The sequence below is a fragment of the Dermacentor variabilis genome, chromosome 7 (genome assembly GCF_050947875.1).
Source record: "Dermacentor variabilis isolate Ectoservices chromosome 7, ASM5094787v1, whole genome shotgun sequence".
NCBI lineage: Eukaryota > Metazoa > Arthropoda > Arachnida > Ixodida > Ixodidae > Dermacentor > Dermacentor variabilis.
Window position 1 is genome coordinate 101773733 of NC_134574.1, and position 15908 is coordinate 101789640.

Consider the following 15908-nt stretch of genomic DNA (forward strand, 5'->3'; position numbering starts at 1 on the left):
CCGTGCAGGGTAGTCAACCGGAACTACCTCTGGTTAACCTCCCCGCCTTTCATTGTATTCTCTCTCTCTCTCTCTCTCTCTCTCTCTCTCTCTCTCTCTCTCTCTAGTCGGGCTTGTCGCTGTTCGGCCGTTTCGGCAGCGCTGTTGGCGCACTTGTGCAATCTGTCCTTCTGCGATCGCTTCTGGCGTTCTTCGGCAGTTTCGTAGGAACGCTTCAACACGCGCTGAATCGCCTTCTTCGTTGCCGCACTCGCAATCGCGTGGTCACATCCTCTCCGTCGGTCGATTCCCGCAGCCGCTGTCGCCGAGCTCGCTGCATACGTTGTTGCAAAAATGCAAAACACGCTCGTGTGCTACAGATTGACTCACTTTAAATAAATCCCGGGTGTTTAAAATAGATCCGTAGTCTTCCCACTACGGCGTTGCCTCATAATCAGATCGTGTTAAATAGCGCGTAAAACACCTGAATAAAAAGATTTTTTTCGCTAACTGTTTACAGGTAATGGTTGACTACATCGCACTGAAAAGAAACCAAAGTCTCGACATTGCAAGTTGTGAGAACATTTAATGCGAAAAAAGAAAGAAAGAAAAAAACGGAAGAAAAATAACAAAGAAAGGAAATGATCCGTAGTGACAAATGCGAAACTAATCTTCTAATCCGTGACACCACACTGACGTAAGCGGCCTTTCGGGGTTTCGGCGCAAAGTTATGGAGCAGGAAATTTGCCCTTGATTTTTCTCCTCCACTGTTGAACGTTTTCCCGCTAAACGAATAAAAAAATGGTGCATTGAAGAATACTTCACCGTTATAAACGGATTTAGAGTTGCTGTTTAGCGTCCTTTACTGTGAAACATAACATCAATGTTATTATTTAGAGCTGAACAGTTTACCAAAGGAAATAAAGGCTACAGTTTCATTTAGTTTCCGTGAACGAGATACTGGCCATGCGCATATAAAATTCGCGGGAAGCTGACAGCGGAAACAATTTTTATCTTGAGTTAAACCCCAACAAAACATTACTCTTGGAACAACTTTTCTTTTTACATACAATAAATGTAAATATATGGAGCGGTAATGCCTCTTTCGGGTCGTTTATCTCAATATCTCGGTTACCCTACACGGCTTTTCCATACAACTTCGTTGTAATGAGGCTGCTGGTATGTAGCGACGTAGTTTTCGAAGGCTCTAGAGTATTTGTTCCATAATTAAAAGATTGCTTACTCTTTTTTTGGGGGGCGCATTCGTGTGCGCGCCATATTGCTTACGGCTTCAAATAGAATCGAATCCGGCACTTACCTTGTCATGCAACTCAGTTAAATGTTCAACAGCTATCGTTTTGTGGTTCAACTGCACATTGTATTTACCACGTTAGAATACGCAAACAGGGAAAGAATTACATAATTCGAGCCCAATTATGGTCACAACGTCTGGAACGTTCGCCAAAAGTTCACTAGCTTGCCTTGTGGTTACATGTGTTTTAAACATTTAATATTTTGCCTACTTTCTCGGGTTTTAAAGCAGCCGCTGTCGAGTCTTCAAGGTGGGTCAATATTAAGGTGGACTTATATTACGTATATACACACACAAAGCCAACTGCCGCACCTTTCTGGGGCGTATCACGGCCATGGATTCCGCTTTCAGATTTTATCTCTCTATCCACTGCCCAATGCAAATAGTTCAGACATGGCGCGAGCTCGCGCTCCAGGCCTTTCCCGTCTTTCAAATACGTAAAAGGATAAAATTTTTGGTGTAATTTACTTGCACAGATATTGCACTGGGTGGAGTGGTAACCAAATGAAAGACGGTATGCCGACGCTTTCACCATGTCACTTATTTTTCAGCTGCCCCTGAGGTAACACCCAAGTGATGATAACCCAAGAGTGAACCTAGATAAGCCAATGAAACTCCAGGCATGCCGAGAGACGAGTTTTATACCTTGATACCGTTGGCTAACTCGTGGCAGGGCGTCGTCGGTGCTCGCGGAAATCCCGAACTTTGCCAAACTCAGGCCTATAAGCCCGATTTTGGCATGGAGGTATACCTCCATGCCAGCAGGTGTACCTCCATGGAGGTATACTTCCATGGTATACCTCCATGCTATACCTCCATGGTATACCTGCAGGTATACCTCCATGCCAGGAGGTATACCTCCATAGCCATCCGCGTTTGTTAAACGTTTCGGCACATCTGGACGATCTTGTTTTATGCAATTCAGTGAAACAGGTAGGCAGACATCTTTAAGTCCGGCTAGCCCGAAATCGTAAACGCACTTAACAGAGAAAGAAAGAGGAAAGAAAAAGAGAGTAACAGAAGGTAAGGTGAAAAACAACAAACACTACCAGCCCTAACACAAGCCACGAAGCTGTGCAGGCAGTCCCACCGCTGGCAACTGCCCTGGAATTACAATCTAGTTAACTAGGGTGGTTGCTTGGGCTAGTTGGTAATTCATAATTAAAAAAAAAACGACGTACAGCGCGAAGGACAAGGACTGCGAGAGACGACTTGCACTGCGCTGCCTTCCAACAATTGTTGGGAGCCAGCGCAGTCCATGCCGTCTCTCACAGTCCCTGTCTTTCCCGTTGTACGACGTTTCTATAATCTAGCTGTTTGGTATACAGACACCAGGCCGCTTCATACAGCGAACCTCCCACAGCTTTTATCGAACACAGGCCGTATAGATTGTTGCTCGTGTCGTTGTTGTCTGCTCCTCGAAAAGCGCAACTGGGCAGAGAGCCGCTGATTGGACAGCGACGAAGCAGCGGCGGCGTTATAATCGAGAAAACGTGGCAGGCGCGGAGGTGCAGGCAGGCAGGTCTAAAGAGGTTGGAAGCAGACGCGCGCTCTTTACGTATAAGGGGGGCGGGGGGGGGGGGCGCCTTGAGCACGTACGGTGCGGCCATCTGCGCTCGCCGGCGCCGCGCAACAGCTGTGCAGTCACGGTTCGCCGCCGCTGGCCGCGCGAGTGATAGACGGGGCCCGTTCCACATCGCCTCCTTGCCGGCCGCAAGGCCCCGTGGCTGCTCGGGCTGGAATAACAAGGCACCGACTGTGGAACGGGCGCGCCCGGCGGCTTGGACGGAAGGCTTCTTCCTGCCTTTTATTTGCATACTTATTAAAATCAATACAGTATAGGCAGGCGCTTTGAGAGCCGGCTATCACAAGGTCGCAAATACGCTACTCAGAGAGTGTAAGAGAGAGAGAGAGAGAGAGAAACCTGAGCACAGTCAACGCCAGTTGACATCTACGTAACGAGAAGCATCACGCAGACGTCAATATATGCGTGTAGGCGTGGCTTGCTGCTGTTGTCATCGTACCCAGTGATTCAAGTTGGGGTCAATGAGGTTTATTAAGAGCGGCACGTACCCAGTTCTCGGGACCTGCTGAGTTGCGCGTTTGGTCCCTTTAGAAGGTAACGCTGTCCTTCCTTCGCCAGTAAATAACAATTAGACCCGATTTGGCCGTGCGAAAATTCATAACGTCCACGAAAAGCGATCTGTTGCGGTAACTAAAAAACGCTGTCGCCACCTGTCTTTCGTTCGTTGCGCCTTTTCTGGCTTACGAAGGCTTGCCACGGTGAGAGCTAGTGGTGTTGGCAGTTCAGGCACGCGCGTGACCAGCGACGAACGTCTACGTTGGTACCGGGCCACACACGCTGCTGCAACTGTAGTTTTGTAATACAGACTCACGTATTATTGGTTCTTTGTTGAGGAGCGAGGCGAACAATGAAACTTAGGCGCCTCGCCGGAAGCACCACGGGAGCTACCTTTCATTTAGTTCGTGAATAAATGTTTCTCTCTCTCTTTTCTCATTATATTATTCTTGAATATTAGGTTTCTTAATATTCACCAAATTTTCCTATGTAGCGCTGCTTTAAGTGATCCGGTGATGTGCCGAAAGGTAGTGCAGAGGGAAAGAGTCGTTGCCGTAAACTAAGCACCTCCGGATGTAAGAACCTCGACGCAAGTATCGCACCGTGAAGTCCGCTTTAGCTGCGCGCAGTCGTAAGCAGGTAAACAGGAAAGTTGGATGAAGGCATCTCAACCCGCAGTCTAATTTCTGAATCGTAAATACAAGCACACAAACACATATACGCAAACGCGCATCATTCAAATAATAATAATAATAATAATAATAATAATAATAATAATAATAATAATAATAATAATAATAATAATAATAATAATAATAATAATAATCAGCCTGGTTACGCCCACTGCAGGGCAAAGGCCTCTCCCATACATCTCCAACTACCCCGGTCATCATGACCGGGGTAGTTGGCATCATACACACACGCCCACATGCACACTCCCACACACTTATTATGACCGCCTGAAAATTTATTTCGTTTAGAAAGTTGGAGATGGGCTGAAAGAAATTGAACGTTACACGCGTAAGCTAACACGCGCCCTCATTACGCCAACGAATTGACAGTGTCAGCTTTCGTAAATGCGTTCGCTTGCAAAGGCGGGCGCCTTGTTCAACGGCCCGTGGTACGGCCGCGCTATACTTAGCACGTTAGCGTAGATTTACATCCTCAGCATTCATCCGCATCTTTCTCTTAATAATCTCCACGGTGTGCCCGATTCGTTCTTTTCACGTTCCTCGAACCAAAAAAAAAAAGAAAATGGAAGCTCGTTCCTGCACGCGTGGCTGGTGCCGCAACACGATAGCCGCGCCTAGCTTGCAACGACGCGTATAGTGATATCTAAGAGGCTTAGTGTAAGCGTTCAGGAAGGGGATTACTTTATTTATATGGACGGCATCGCTCCAGAGTGCAAAATTGTAGGCTCTGTGGCTGTCGGCTGTAAGCATAATCGAGTCCACATAGCATGTGCGTGCGTGCGCGCGCGCGCGCGTGTGTTTTTTGTGTGTGTTCGCGTGTGCGTGTGCACACACGCCCTTCTCTCTCTCTCTCTTTGTGTGTGTGTGCGTGTGTGTGTGTATGCGCGCGTGTATGTGTATGTGTGTGTGCGCGCGTACGTGTGTGTGTGTGCGTGTGTGCGCGCGTACGTGTGTGTGTGTGTGTGTGTGTGTGTGTGCGCGTGTGCGTGTGCGTGTGCGTGTGTGTGTGTGTGTCTGTGTGTGTGTGTGTGTGTGTGTGTGTGTGTGTGTGTGTGTGTGTGTGTGTGTGTGTGTGTGTGTGTGTGTGTGTGTGTGTGTGTGTGTGTGTGTGTGTGTGTGTGTGTGTGTGTGTGTGTGTGTGTGTGTGTGTGTGTGTGTGTGTGTGTGTGTGTGTGTGTGTGTGTGTGTGTGTGTGTGTGTGTGTGTGTGTGTGTGTGTGTGTGTGTTAGAGCTCTTTCGTGAGGGTCAGAATTACGGTCCTGTAAGGATAACACACGGAGCTGAAGACCATCCACCCCATGTGTACGGAACGAAAAATGATACATGCAACGTTAAGAGACAGGGAGATAGAGGTGTGGGTTGTAGAGGAAAGACGGCGGTATACCTGACGTTACTGTAGAGGCTAACAGGAAGTATTGGCGCTTCCTGTTATAACCAGGTGCTACATATTAGAGTTACAGCACTGGTGCCAAGGGAAGAGAACGGCAACCGCATTGGGATGAGATTAAGAAACTTGCAGGCACATGAAGGTAATCAGCTGATGCGAGACATTCGAAGCTGAAGATCGCGGGGAAAGACCTTCCTCCTACAGTGGACATGATAGCAGATGGTGATAAAATATATAACCAGCGGCTGCTGTCGTCTGCTGTCGGTTGAATTCGTCGGCAGCCAAACGCAAAATGCTTAAAGCTCGCTCACGCTATAGGCCGACCCGACACCGATTTCGGTCGGCCGACTGTAGGCGACAGCGTTTTCTACCTTCGTGCCTGCGCCTCTGTCACACTGTACCGACATCGAGCTCTGCGCCGAAAGTCGGCAGAGTGTCGGCGTCGGCACAGTGTGACAGAGGCGCCCACGCGAAGGAATAAACGCTGCCGCCGACAGCCGGCAGACCGAAATCGGTGTCGGGTTGGCCTAGTGTGAGCGAGCCTTTACGAAGGCCACCTACACGACTAGTTGCCAAACATCTTGTCTTCGAAAACTCTTTTAGCAGCCTACGCTTTGTTCAGGGACTAAGTCGGGTAAATTCATTTTCTTCTTCTTTCTCTTTGGCTACAACACGCGCTCTACTGTAGCCACACACACTATAACAACGTATCGTCTCTCCGTTCTAGGGGGTCCTTTGTACGTCGTTCTCTGGTACGCAATTGATGGAAACGGAGCTCCGACGTACCCAAAACAAAAGTGCAGGACTTAATTACGATAAAAGTACGCAAACGCAAACAGACAAGAAAAAAGAAATAAAGCACGTATTCATACCGAGCAGGAAATGGTACGACTGCCGTTATACTAGAAAAAAGAAGGAGGAAGGAAGGAAACGGGCAGACCAACTATTCGTCCGACCAATCGGACTAATTTACTTGGCGATTGTCAACGCAGTCATTTGCTGTCTCTGCATGTGCAGCGCTCCCGCGTTTGCAATCGCCCTGCTCGTCGTAGAGCCAATGCGATGCCAAAGGTAATTAGTAGCGAAATTTTCGAATTGCGTAGGTGATGAATTCTGGCTTCTAAACAAAGCGAACATAAAGGTTGCGTGGAGCTGGTTTTGTAAAGAGCGAGAAAAAGGTCTTGTGAACGTTATTTCATGTGCGTTATATTGCCGCTCGCAAGGCTTCCTGTCATCTGAGGAGCTTGTGAATGAAAAATAACAGAAATGTCGTATCTGACGCATCATGAAAAAAGGCAGTGATAAAAGACAGGAATCCTTCAGAGTGTACCTTTTAGGTTCATATCACACCTCACAAGCCATTTTCGTTATTTTAATACGTGTGTATATCTTGCTTCTGCTCTTAGGCCTCTATATAGCCGCGTAAAATCGTCATAGTCAGCCACCTTACCCTTTGTCATTATTTGCGTCATCGAGTACATAACACCACTGGTTGGCGCTCCTTGGCCATGACTTGCCCTTGCGATACAAAACACCCAATGCGATCATCAAACACAGGAACAGCACATCACATGACGTTGAGAAAGCGAAGTGCACTACTACAGCACCATGCATCGTTTTAAGACATATTAAAATTTTCTGAATAGTAAATTGCTTTCTTTTTTTTTTCTAAATCGAAAAAACAGATTAGCTTCGTAGGCTGTCCCCAAGGCAATGAGGCCCGTTATTCACGAAAGGCTCGTACGCCAGATTTTGTTCGCCGTCGTGCTGCCTCTCGCTTCGACGTTAACTAAGCGGCGAGAATACAGCGCACACGAAGCTATCAGCCCTCGGCGCACTCGTCACAGATCGCTTTAAAGATAGTGCCCGCGTGGCCGCACTCAGTCGCGCCATACGCAGCCGACCCCGGCCCCACTCAGTGCCTTGCGTGCGATGGAAGACAGTGCGCTACCTCCCCGTCTTCCTCCCTTGCGCGCGCGAGATTGATCCATCGTCCTCGACTCACCTTCGCGCTCACAGCTCACGGAGCGTGGCCATGATGTTGTGGCACGTTTACTTTATATAGAGCGTCACGGCGACGCCAACAACGAAAGAAGTCTGTCTCGAGTGTCCATAATGCTATTGAACGCAAGCGGCATCGAGCAATGACGTGCCACTGCATTTCGTGACGTAATACGCGCTCACATGAGATTAAACGTCACATACTTCGTTCTGTACCAGAGGACCAACCGCATTAAGCCGACATCACGTCCCCAAATGTGAGTGGGCAGCAACAGACCGCCAGTACCGAAGTTTCCAGAATAACCATGGAGTTCGTGTATACCAGGAAACGGGCCATGCGGCTGACAAGGCGCAGGTTGGGGATACATTTTTTACTCTCACCTTCAAAAAAGGATTGCAGACGAGGCGTGTTTATTGAAGGAAGCACGCTTGGTGTGCTTCCAGACCGCGGCAGCCGCATTCCGAAGACAGCGGTATAAAAATAAAATGCGTGCAGATATAACGCACGTGTTGGAACCTATGTGAAACGAAGTTTTAGCGAAGCGGTCAATGAATCTTGCAAAACTAACCGTGAAGCGTGCAATCGTCTTCAATGCCATCCACGCAACGCGTAACCTCGCGCAATGCTTACAATTGCGTGCGGCACCATTCACAAGCTACGTCCAAATGAAACAACAGTCCGTACGAATGGAAAGCCGTGAGACGTCGACGCAGTGACGTCAGGAAAGCGAAGGAAATACTCGCCCTTTGTCGAGGGAAGAATGGCGAGAAGAGGCGTACGCAGATGGGGTATAGCACGCCAAACACGGTGTTAGGATTGGCTATTATGAGGCAGTTTAATTCGTGCCTCCACCCGCCGTGGTTGCTCAGTGGCTATGGTGTTGGGCTGCTGAGCACGAGGTCGCGGGATCGAATCCCGGCCACGGCGGCCGCATTTCGATGGGGGCGAAATGCGAAAACACCCGTGTGCTTAGATTTAGGTGCACGTTAAAGAACCCCAGGTGGTCAAAATTTCCGGAGTCCTCCACTACGGCGTGCCTCATAATCAGAAAGTGGTTTTGGCACGTAAAACCCCAAATATTATTAATTCGTGCCTCCTTGGCTCAATGGAAACCGGCGTGCGCACACGTGCTCTTGTGCGCACGTGCGCTACTCGGCAGAACAGCAGCAGCCACGGTCAGCAAAATATGTGAAAGTCGTAAGACAAAGCTTTCGCTTTTAAAATTGTTGGCTCGATCTGGTTGTGAGGGCACGCGGTGCGGCCACGCCGGTCGTGGGGTCCAGGAATGAGGGCTCCACGCACGCCCAGGGCCCGTCGAAGGAGCCTGCGGCTTCCCTTCCTTTTAATAAATAAACTTTAGTAGAAAAAATACCATTCGTCCGTCGCGTAAGACGATCACTTTCGAGGGTCTCCAGCAACGAGCGAATCGAGCTCCGTTCTGCCTCTCGCTTCAACGCGAACTAAGCTTCGAGAACACAGCGCACACGAAGCTATCAGCACTCAGTGTACTCTGTCACCATCGCAGTTCGCTGTCAAGACAGGGTCCGCGCGGCCGCTTCATGCGCAACCGTCGCCAGAGCACGGTTGATCTGATAATGGTTCGCATGGAGAGGAGGCAGCCTCCTCGGCCGCGTCTATGTACGAGCACTACCAAACGTGACAATTCAATTACATCACATACTACAGCATGCATCGGCCAGTGCCAGCGCCTCCTAGATAGCAGGCTTGTGCTTTATGACATCATGCTGCTTGGACCGAAATTTCCATTGTCAAGGCCGGCGTGACGAAAGCGCTGAAGTCAAAATCACCGCGGCTTACTCGGGAGCCTCCCCATTAGATCGTACGGCAGTCGGGCAAGGTAGCATGACGTCACGGATCGAAGATCACCCAACCCCTGGAAGGCGAATGCTAGTTTCTGTTTTCAAGGGACATGGGCGCTGCAAGCGGTTGTCGGACATCCTAACTAATATTTGTTTTATTTCGATTTTTGTGAATTTTAAATCGGGCGAAGGGCGGGAAGTGGTTGTCTTCGTGCGTCCGTCGAGCTTACCGCCGCTCACCCTTGCCACTCGCTAAGCGATATCGCAAGTCGGATCGCGCTCGGTCATCTGCTTCGGTTGTCGTCCCAAGTATGAAGATGGGAAAGATACGGAAGTTTTATCAGGCGTGCAACGAACGGATGACGCAGGAAACAGGTCAGCCGAGCATTAGACGAAGCTGGCTTAAGCGGGGCGCCACGTGTTGCGCGGCTCTGCGTTGTTCTAACACCGGGAATTCCAGTTCTGCGAACTTTTCCAGGTCTCCTAGCGACAGCTGGTAAGCGCAAGTATATCACTTTATTTTCTGAGCAGGTATTCATTTCGTACGGGTAAACCAGTTCTGTGCAAGCCTCAGTGGACTGACACATAGGAGCAGTGACGCCCGAGCAAATCGTCATGACGGCAGCCCGTCTGCTGTCAGTCAAATACTTGTACTGAAAGGCTTAAATGCGTGTTTGTTGGGCTATAGATTTTGTGCACTCTTTGCTTTGTCGACGCATACAGCCAAGGCTAAAGTAAAGAAAGAAAGACAGCCGTGATGTTTTATCAAATTTGAAGAGCAATGACGGCAAAAGCATGCACGTAAGTAATTTATTGTTGCGTTTTAATGTACCAATACAAAGATATCGTACTGAAGAAGGTCTAAGCTCTCTATTCTATCTGAATTTTGGAGCGTAGACTCTACCATACGCTCCTTTACCTTGCTATAGGCACAGCTCCGGTGTGTGCAAGTTTTTGAGCACCTGTATTACGGACGAGGCGCAATGCTAATTGTTTTTCCGGCACAATATATTTAATAATACCAACAATAGAGCTATAGAGTATTTAATGCTAATTAAGTACGAACTGGTAATCCCCCTTACGATAAGTATTTCTATTAAGTTTTTTTTAAACCAATTGTTGGTTCCTTGCGTTGCTGTTGAGTCAAAATAGTGTCCCGATACTCGCCGTGCTTTTCAGTATATATGAATATGACGCGAAGTATGACAGGTAGATTATATGCGTTTGTAAGCGCTGTAGAAATATGCTCCCTCATTCGGCATGTAGTTCAAATAATGAGAGCAATTATAGGCTACTTGCTGTTCATGCAGATGCATGTAGCCAGTTTAAACTTCTGTGGTTCCTTACTTCTCATACTTTCAATGAAATACACGTATTGTACTCTACCTTCTTTCTGTAAGCCAAAAAATGTGTCACCTTCATAACATATGTGATAGTCAAGTTGCGTGTTACCAGCCTGTGATGGTTAATTTTCGCATTGGTTTGGATCTTTTGGAATCTATGTTCGCTCATTATGTACAAATTCCAGTTGTGAATGAAAATTGCTTCTGTAGATCGACGCTTCCGCACTGCGTAGAGGTCAGTCTTTTTCCGGTACGCAATGTGACAATAATAATAAAAAAAGTTACCGACGATTACGTTACTTCCTAATGCGAAATTTGAGCGCAGCAAATAAGCTGTTTCACCTTTTCGATAGATTGAGGCAAAGAAATCGAGCAACACATGTATGCGCTATCACAGAATTTTTTTTTATTTTTCACACGTATTCCTTTAACAAAGACTCCACTAGGTAAGCTTCTGCTTCGGCGGCACGCACCTCTGGATTCTGACGGCGACGGCGCTGGGCCTCTGCTCTGGCAGCTCGTTTAGCAGCAGCAGCAGCAGCAGACGGAGGACTTCCATCGGTCGTCTCGCTCATGGCTCAGAAAGAACTGGCAGATAATTTCGCAGTGGCGAACGGCAGCGGCAATTTCGGCTCGGGCGGTGCACATATACAGATCCGCCGCCACCGATCTGGCTCTCTGATTGCCACCGCACAGGGCGAACGGCAGCGGCAATTTCGGCTCGGGCGGTGCACATATACAGATCCGCCGCCACCGATCTGGCTCTCTGATTGCCACCGCACAGGGGTTGCATTGGAGGAGGAGCGAAGAAAGGAATTAAGTTCGAGCCGGCGCTTTGACAACCGGAGACTCGCAGGAAGAGGGGGGAGGGGGCGGCGTGTACACCCAGCGGCAAACGATGGGGGCAGAAGCGCGCGCCGCAAGCGGACAACACGATAAAGGGAGGAGGGAAGAGATAGCAGCGACTGACTGATGCCGCTGACGCCGATAGTGAGTCAACCCCAGCTGCGGAGTTGGTTTCAGGGACAACGCCGCCGATGCCGACACAAACAATATGATACCCTCGCTTCCGCAGCGCTAAGAACCAGGTCTAGCCGTGGGAAGGTGGTCACGTATTCGTCGACGTGCCGGGGCCTACGTGAAATAACCGGCGCGTCGGCAACTGAAGAGCACCCTATCCGCCACACAAGAACAGGGGGGGGGGACCCTTTCCTCCTCTTTCTGCATGGCGGCGACGGTGTTCTATGCAGTCACGTTATCTTGACTCTCTAGCGGCGTCAGCGGCATCCAGCGGTATCAGTCGGTCGCTGCTAGCGCTGGGGGGATGAAAGGGGGCGGAGCTGGTTACGAGGCCGACGACAACGCCGACGACGACGCGAAACCCAGGAACGGACGCCAAAGAGCTGCGCTCTAAAAAAACTTCAACTTTTACTTGTGTTGAGTTTTGGCTGAATGAGAAATCGGCCAGCTTTAGTTGATCCCCTTCACAACACGCGAACAAAACTAACGGTTGATGCTGCCAGGAAGTTATTTTCTTTATACTACCCCCCTCCCCCCTATATCTGCGGACTATTTGAACTGTAGCCTTAAATTTAACGACAAGTTAGGAGTTTCAAAGCGACTACTTTCACGAAATGTAATATATTACCTGCGAATATTGGTAGTTAAAGACGTGAATACTTTGTTTAGCGCAAAACGACAGACACAAGAAAGACGACCAGGACAAGGCGGTTTGCTATATAACTATGTTTAATTATAATTGCTTGGCCCTGGTGTGTACGAGCGCTGTCCCAGAGCTTTAAGAAAAAACGAATAGAAGCTTCCAAGGTAAACGCGGCAGGAACAAAAGCGCTTCGTAAACACGGCCCACTTGAGCGGGTTCTGCTTTAGTTTCTGCTCCGCGATTTGGCCAATGTCGCCGCGCGGCCAGCGGACCTGCAAGAGAGAACACGAACAGATCCCGGGCTTTCATGCGAAGTGGGAAAGGAGGGTTTCGCGGCAAGCCTACCCACTTCCGGTGGCGCGCCCTCTCCTTCTACCTTCTGACCTCATCAGTGACGTCACGGAGGCATTGTTTTGTTTGTGACTTAATTCCAGTCGGATATCCGGCAACCACCAGGGGTGGAAGCGGCGCTGCCAAGGTCCATCTAAATAGGTCGCGAAGCTTGGAATGAAAAGCGTACCAATACCTATCGCCAGGGACATCAGTTAGTGGTGCACGATTCAAGCGCGACTAGGTGAGGGGGCGAAAAACACTGAAACTAGAAAACTCATGTGAAAAAGAAAATGTCCGAAAATTTTTCATCCGAATACTGCCGTTGGAGTAAATATTCCGTTTCAGATGTTTTTTCCTGCATTAAAAGAACAAACGTTATTTTTTTTTTATTTCACAATTTATTAGTTCTTTCTTGGTGACCTCTACCAACCAGTGATTCTGGCGCAAGACTTGGCAAGGCTTTGCAAACCAGTTATTACGTCGTGAGGAATGGCGTTGCTCGCTTGAACGCGGCGGTGTCGTCCACGTTTTTTTCTTTTATCATTATTATTATTTCGTTGTGCGTTTCTTCAAAGTGTGGCGTGCGCTTCACTTCAAATTTTGCGTGACAGAGCGCACTGCATTAGTTGGCGAAAGGTGTAGGTGCAGGTTTTTTGTTATTGTGCAACTTCACGCTGCGGCATCTGACGCGCTTGTCTCGTCGTGGCGATAAATGCGCTACTCCCCGCGAAGAAACGTCGCGCTATGTTCCTTTACTCTCCGTAACACAGGCTCTGAGTGTCCGACGGGCAGCAAAATTAGTAAGTGGAATGTTTTATAAATGATAACGTTTGCCAATGTGGTCTGATAACTCTTGTATATGAATACATGGTCTGGCACGGAATTGTAAATGATTCCGAGAAAAAGATTCGCATAGGTTGCTATGCATTACGACTGTGTGCTGGCCATAGTACTTTTAATCATTGAAACATGTTTTGTTTGGTCAGTTATATTGGTTGCATTATCCAACACTAATAGTAGTGAAGTTAATTTTGAAAGCTCTTTCGCAATGTCATTTACTTCCATCCTATTCGCTCACTTTCCTAAGGAAGCTACTGGGGCGATTGCCATCAATAACAGCCTAATTACGTTCACATTAAGACATTCGCCACTCCTAATTGTTAAAGGACATGCTGGCGTTTCAGCTGAGTCGCAAGCTCGCCTCAGCCTCACAAGAAAAATAACTGCTGTCGTAGCGGCCGTTATGTCGGACGCTAAAGAAATTCAAACATTCGCGCCAAGCAGCGTAAGATCTTGACGTCGCTATTATTTCCGGTTGTGACGTAACTTTCTTATTTTTTTATTTTTTGTGCTTGCTGTTATAGTTGTCCCCACGATACGTAGATGGCGACGGTTACAACGAGCCCCATTTTCTTGACATGTGGGCTTCTACGGAAGCTTCGCTACCAGTTTACATATACCTTGGCGCTGCCGCCGCGTATCGGCATAGAACATAGTGTCCTAAGGAAGGTATAGGGAGTTTCCGCCCCCTGGTGCGCCGGCCTTGCGCCATCCAGGAGATGTTGCCAGTGCTCATCTCCCAGGAAGCAGCGGCATCACATACTATCATATAAAACATGAGTGAACATTGCTACTATTCGGCTCTCCTTCCTCGTCTCATGCTGGTGTCAGTTAACATCTCGCTCTTGTAACCGCGCTTCTCCGTTTCACGATTCTTTCGCGGCGTTTCTCGCAGTTATACCAAACACCGCAGCATGCGACGACGAAACAGCAGTTGATTAGAAGCGAGTGCTTAAGCATAATTTAAATAACTCCCGCAGGAGATGCTGCCTCTAATTTCTTCTCTCTCCCTCTCTCTCTTAGCTGTTTATTCAGAAGGCTAAGTATGGAAAGCGATAGCAAGGTTTGCGAAACGCTAAACCGCCAACGACGTTGCACCTGTCGCATCTCGATGGTGCAGGAGACCCAATGAAAACCGTCGGCGTTTGACCGCGTCCAGAAAAACGATTAGAGAGATTCCAACGCGATACATGTAAGGGTCCCGTGTCGGAGAAAATCCGGCGTCGGCGTCGGCGGAGTTGTCCGTGAGCGAAAATTCCCGTATATATATATATATATATATATATATATATATATATATATATATATATATATATATATATATATATATATATATATATATATATATATATATATATATATATATATATATATATATATATATATATATATATATATATATATATATAAGCTTTGCGCAGAGGCGGTGTCGTACCCTATGAAGTGCTAGCTGAGGGGCGACTATTCCTAGTTGAAATTTTTTTTTATATATAACATGCGGTATATGCGGGTTATATTACCGCACCATTCTATCGCTAAATTCGTTCACACCTTGTCTTGCATTCTTGACAAAGTTGGTCCTCAAGATTTTGAGGACGACGGCCCACAAACAAACGTCATGAAACAAAACCCCGATAGTCATGCCTGTTATGTTAAATCTTGTCAGATTGAAACATTAAAAGTACGAAACAAAAACAGAAATTTGAAAATGATGTTTTTTTATGCGCGGCTTTGCACAACCACTGGGATCGAACCACGCAAGAGGCTGCGTTTCCACCAGGAATCTTGCCTTCGAGCATAGCGTTCGCGGCGAGCGGTTCCCAGGAATAAGAGAGAGAGACAAAAGGGGAGGAAAGACAGGGAGGTCAGCCAATGTAGATACCAGCTGGCTACCCTCTGCTGGGGAAAGGGAGACAAAGAATAAAGGGAGAAAGAAGAAAAATTCACACAGTAACGCGATGCTACGCGCTACAACATTCAAAGACGGTCGCACGATTCGCAGCTCCTTAAAAACTCGCTTCCCACTAAAAGTTACTGTTACACATAAGCTGAAGTTGCCGTGAAGCGTGGGAAGCAGTCGGGGATCTTCGAATGCAATGGAGCTCCACTATTAAAGGGCGATGCTTGAGCGTCCTCCGAGTTTCTTTTTTTTTTCTGCGACGTTTGAATGTGCGCTTCGCTCAGATGGGTGTGCGCGCACGGCGGTGTACTTTTGCACACACAGCTGCCCAGCAGGAACTATGCACGTGTGCGCGCATAGCGGCGCTCGCGCCGTGACACGGAAGCCCGAACTAAACCCTGCCAACGCTGCCCTTGTCTTGAGCGCCGCGTGACAGTGGGTCCCCTTGGCTTCGTCGCTATTGCAGGCAATTGGACGCACCGCGTGGCTCGGGGAAAACCTTCTAAACCTACAGGCGATGGCTCTGCGCATGCGTGCACGTCGATACCGTGACGGCA

General features: G+C 48.2%; 1 protein-coding gene and 1 non-coding gene across 3 annotated transcripts in view; one reads left to right on the plus strand and one right to left on the minus strand.

Annotated features, from left to right (window-relative positions):
- LOC142587703 (leukocyte tyrosine kinase receptor-like) overlaps positions 1-15908 on the minus strand; it is a 173932-nt gene that overhangs the window by 129490 nt on the left and 28534 nt on the right. The window lies entirely within an intron of this gene.
- On the plus strand, positions 14861-14999 carry LOC142589137 (U4 spliceosomal RNA). Its single transcript, XR_012829833.1, has one exon. It is a non-coding gene; the product is annotated as a U4 spliceosomal RNA (small nuclear RNA).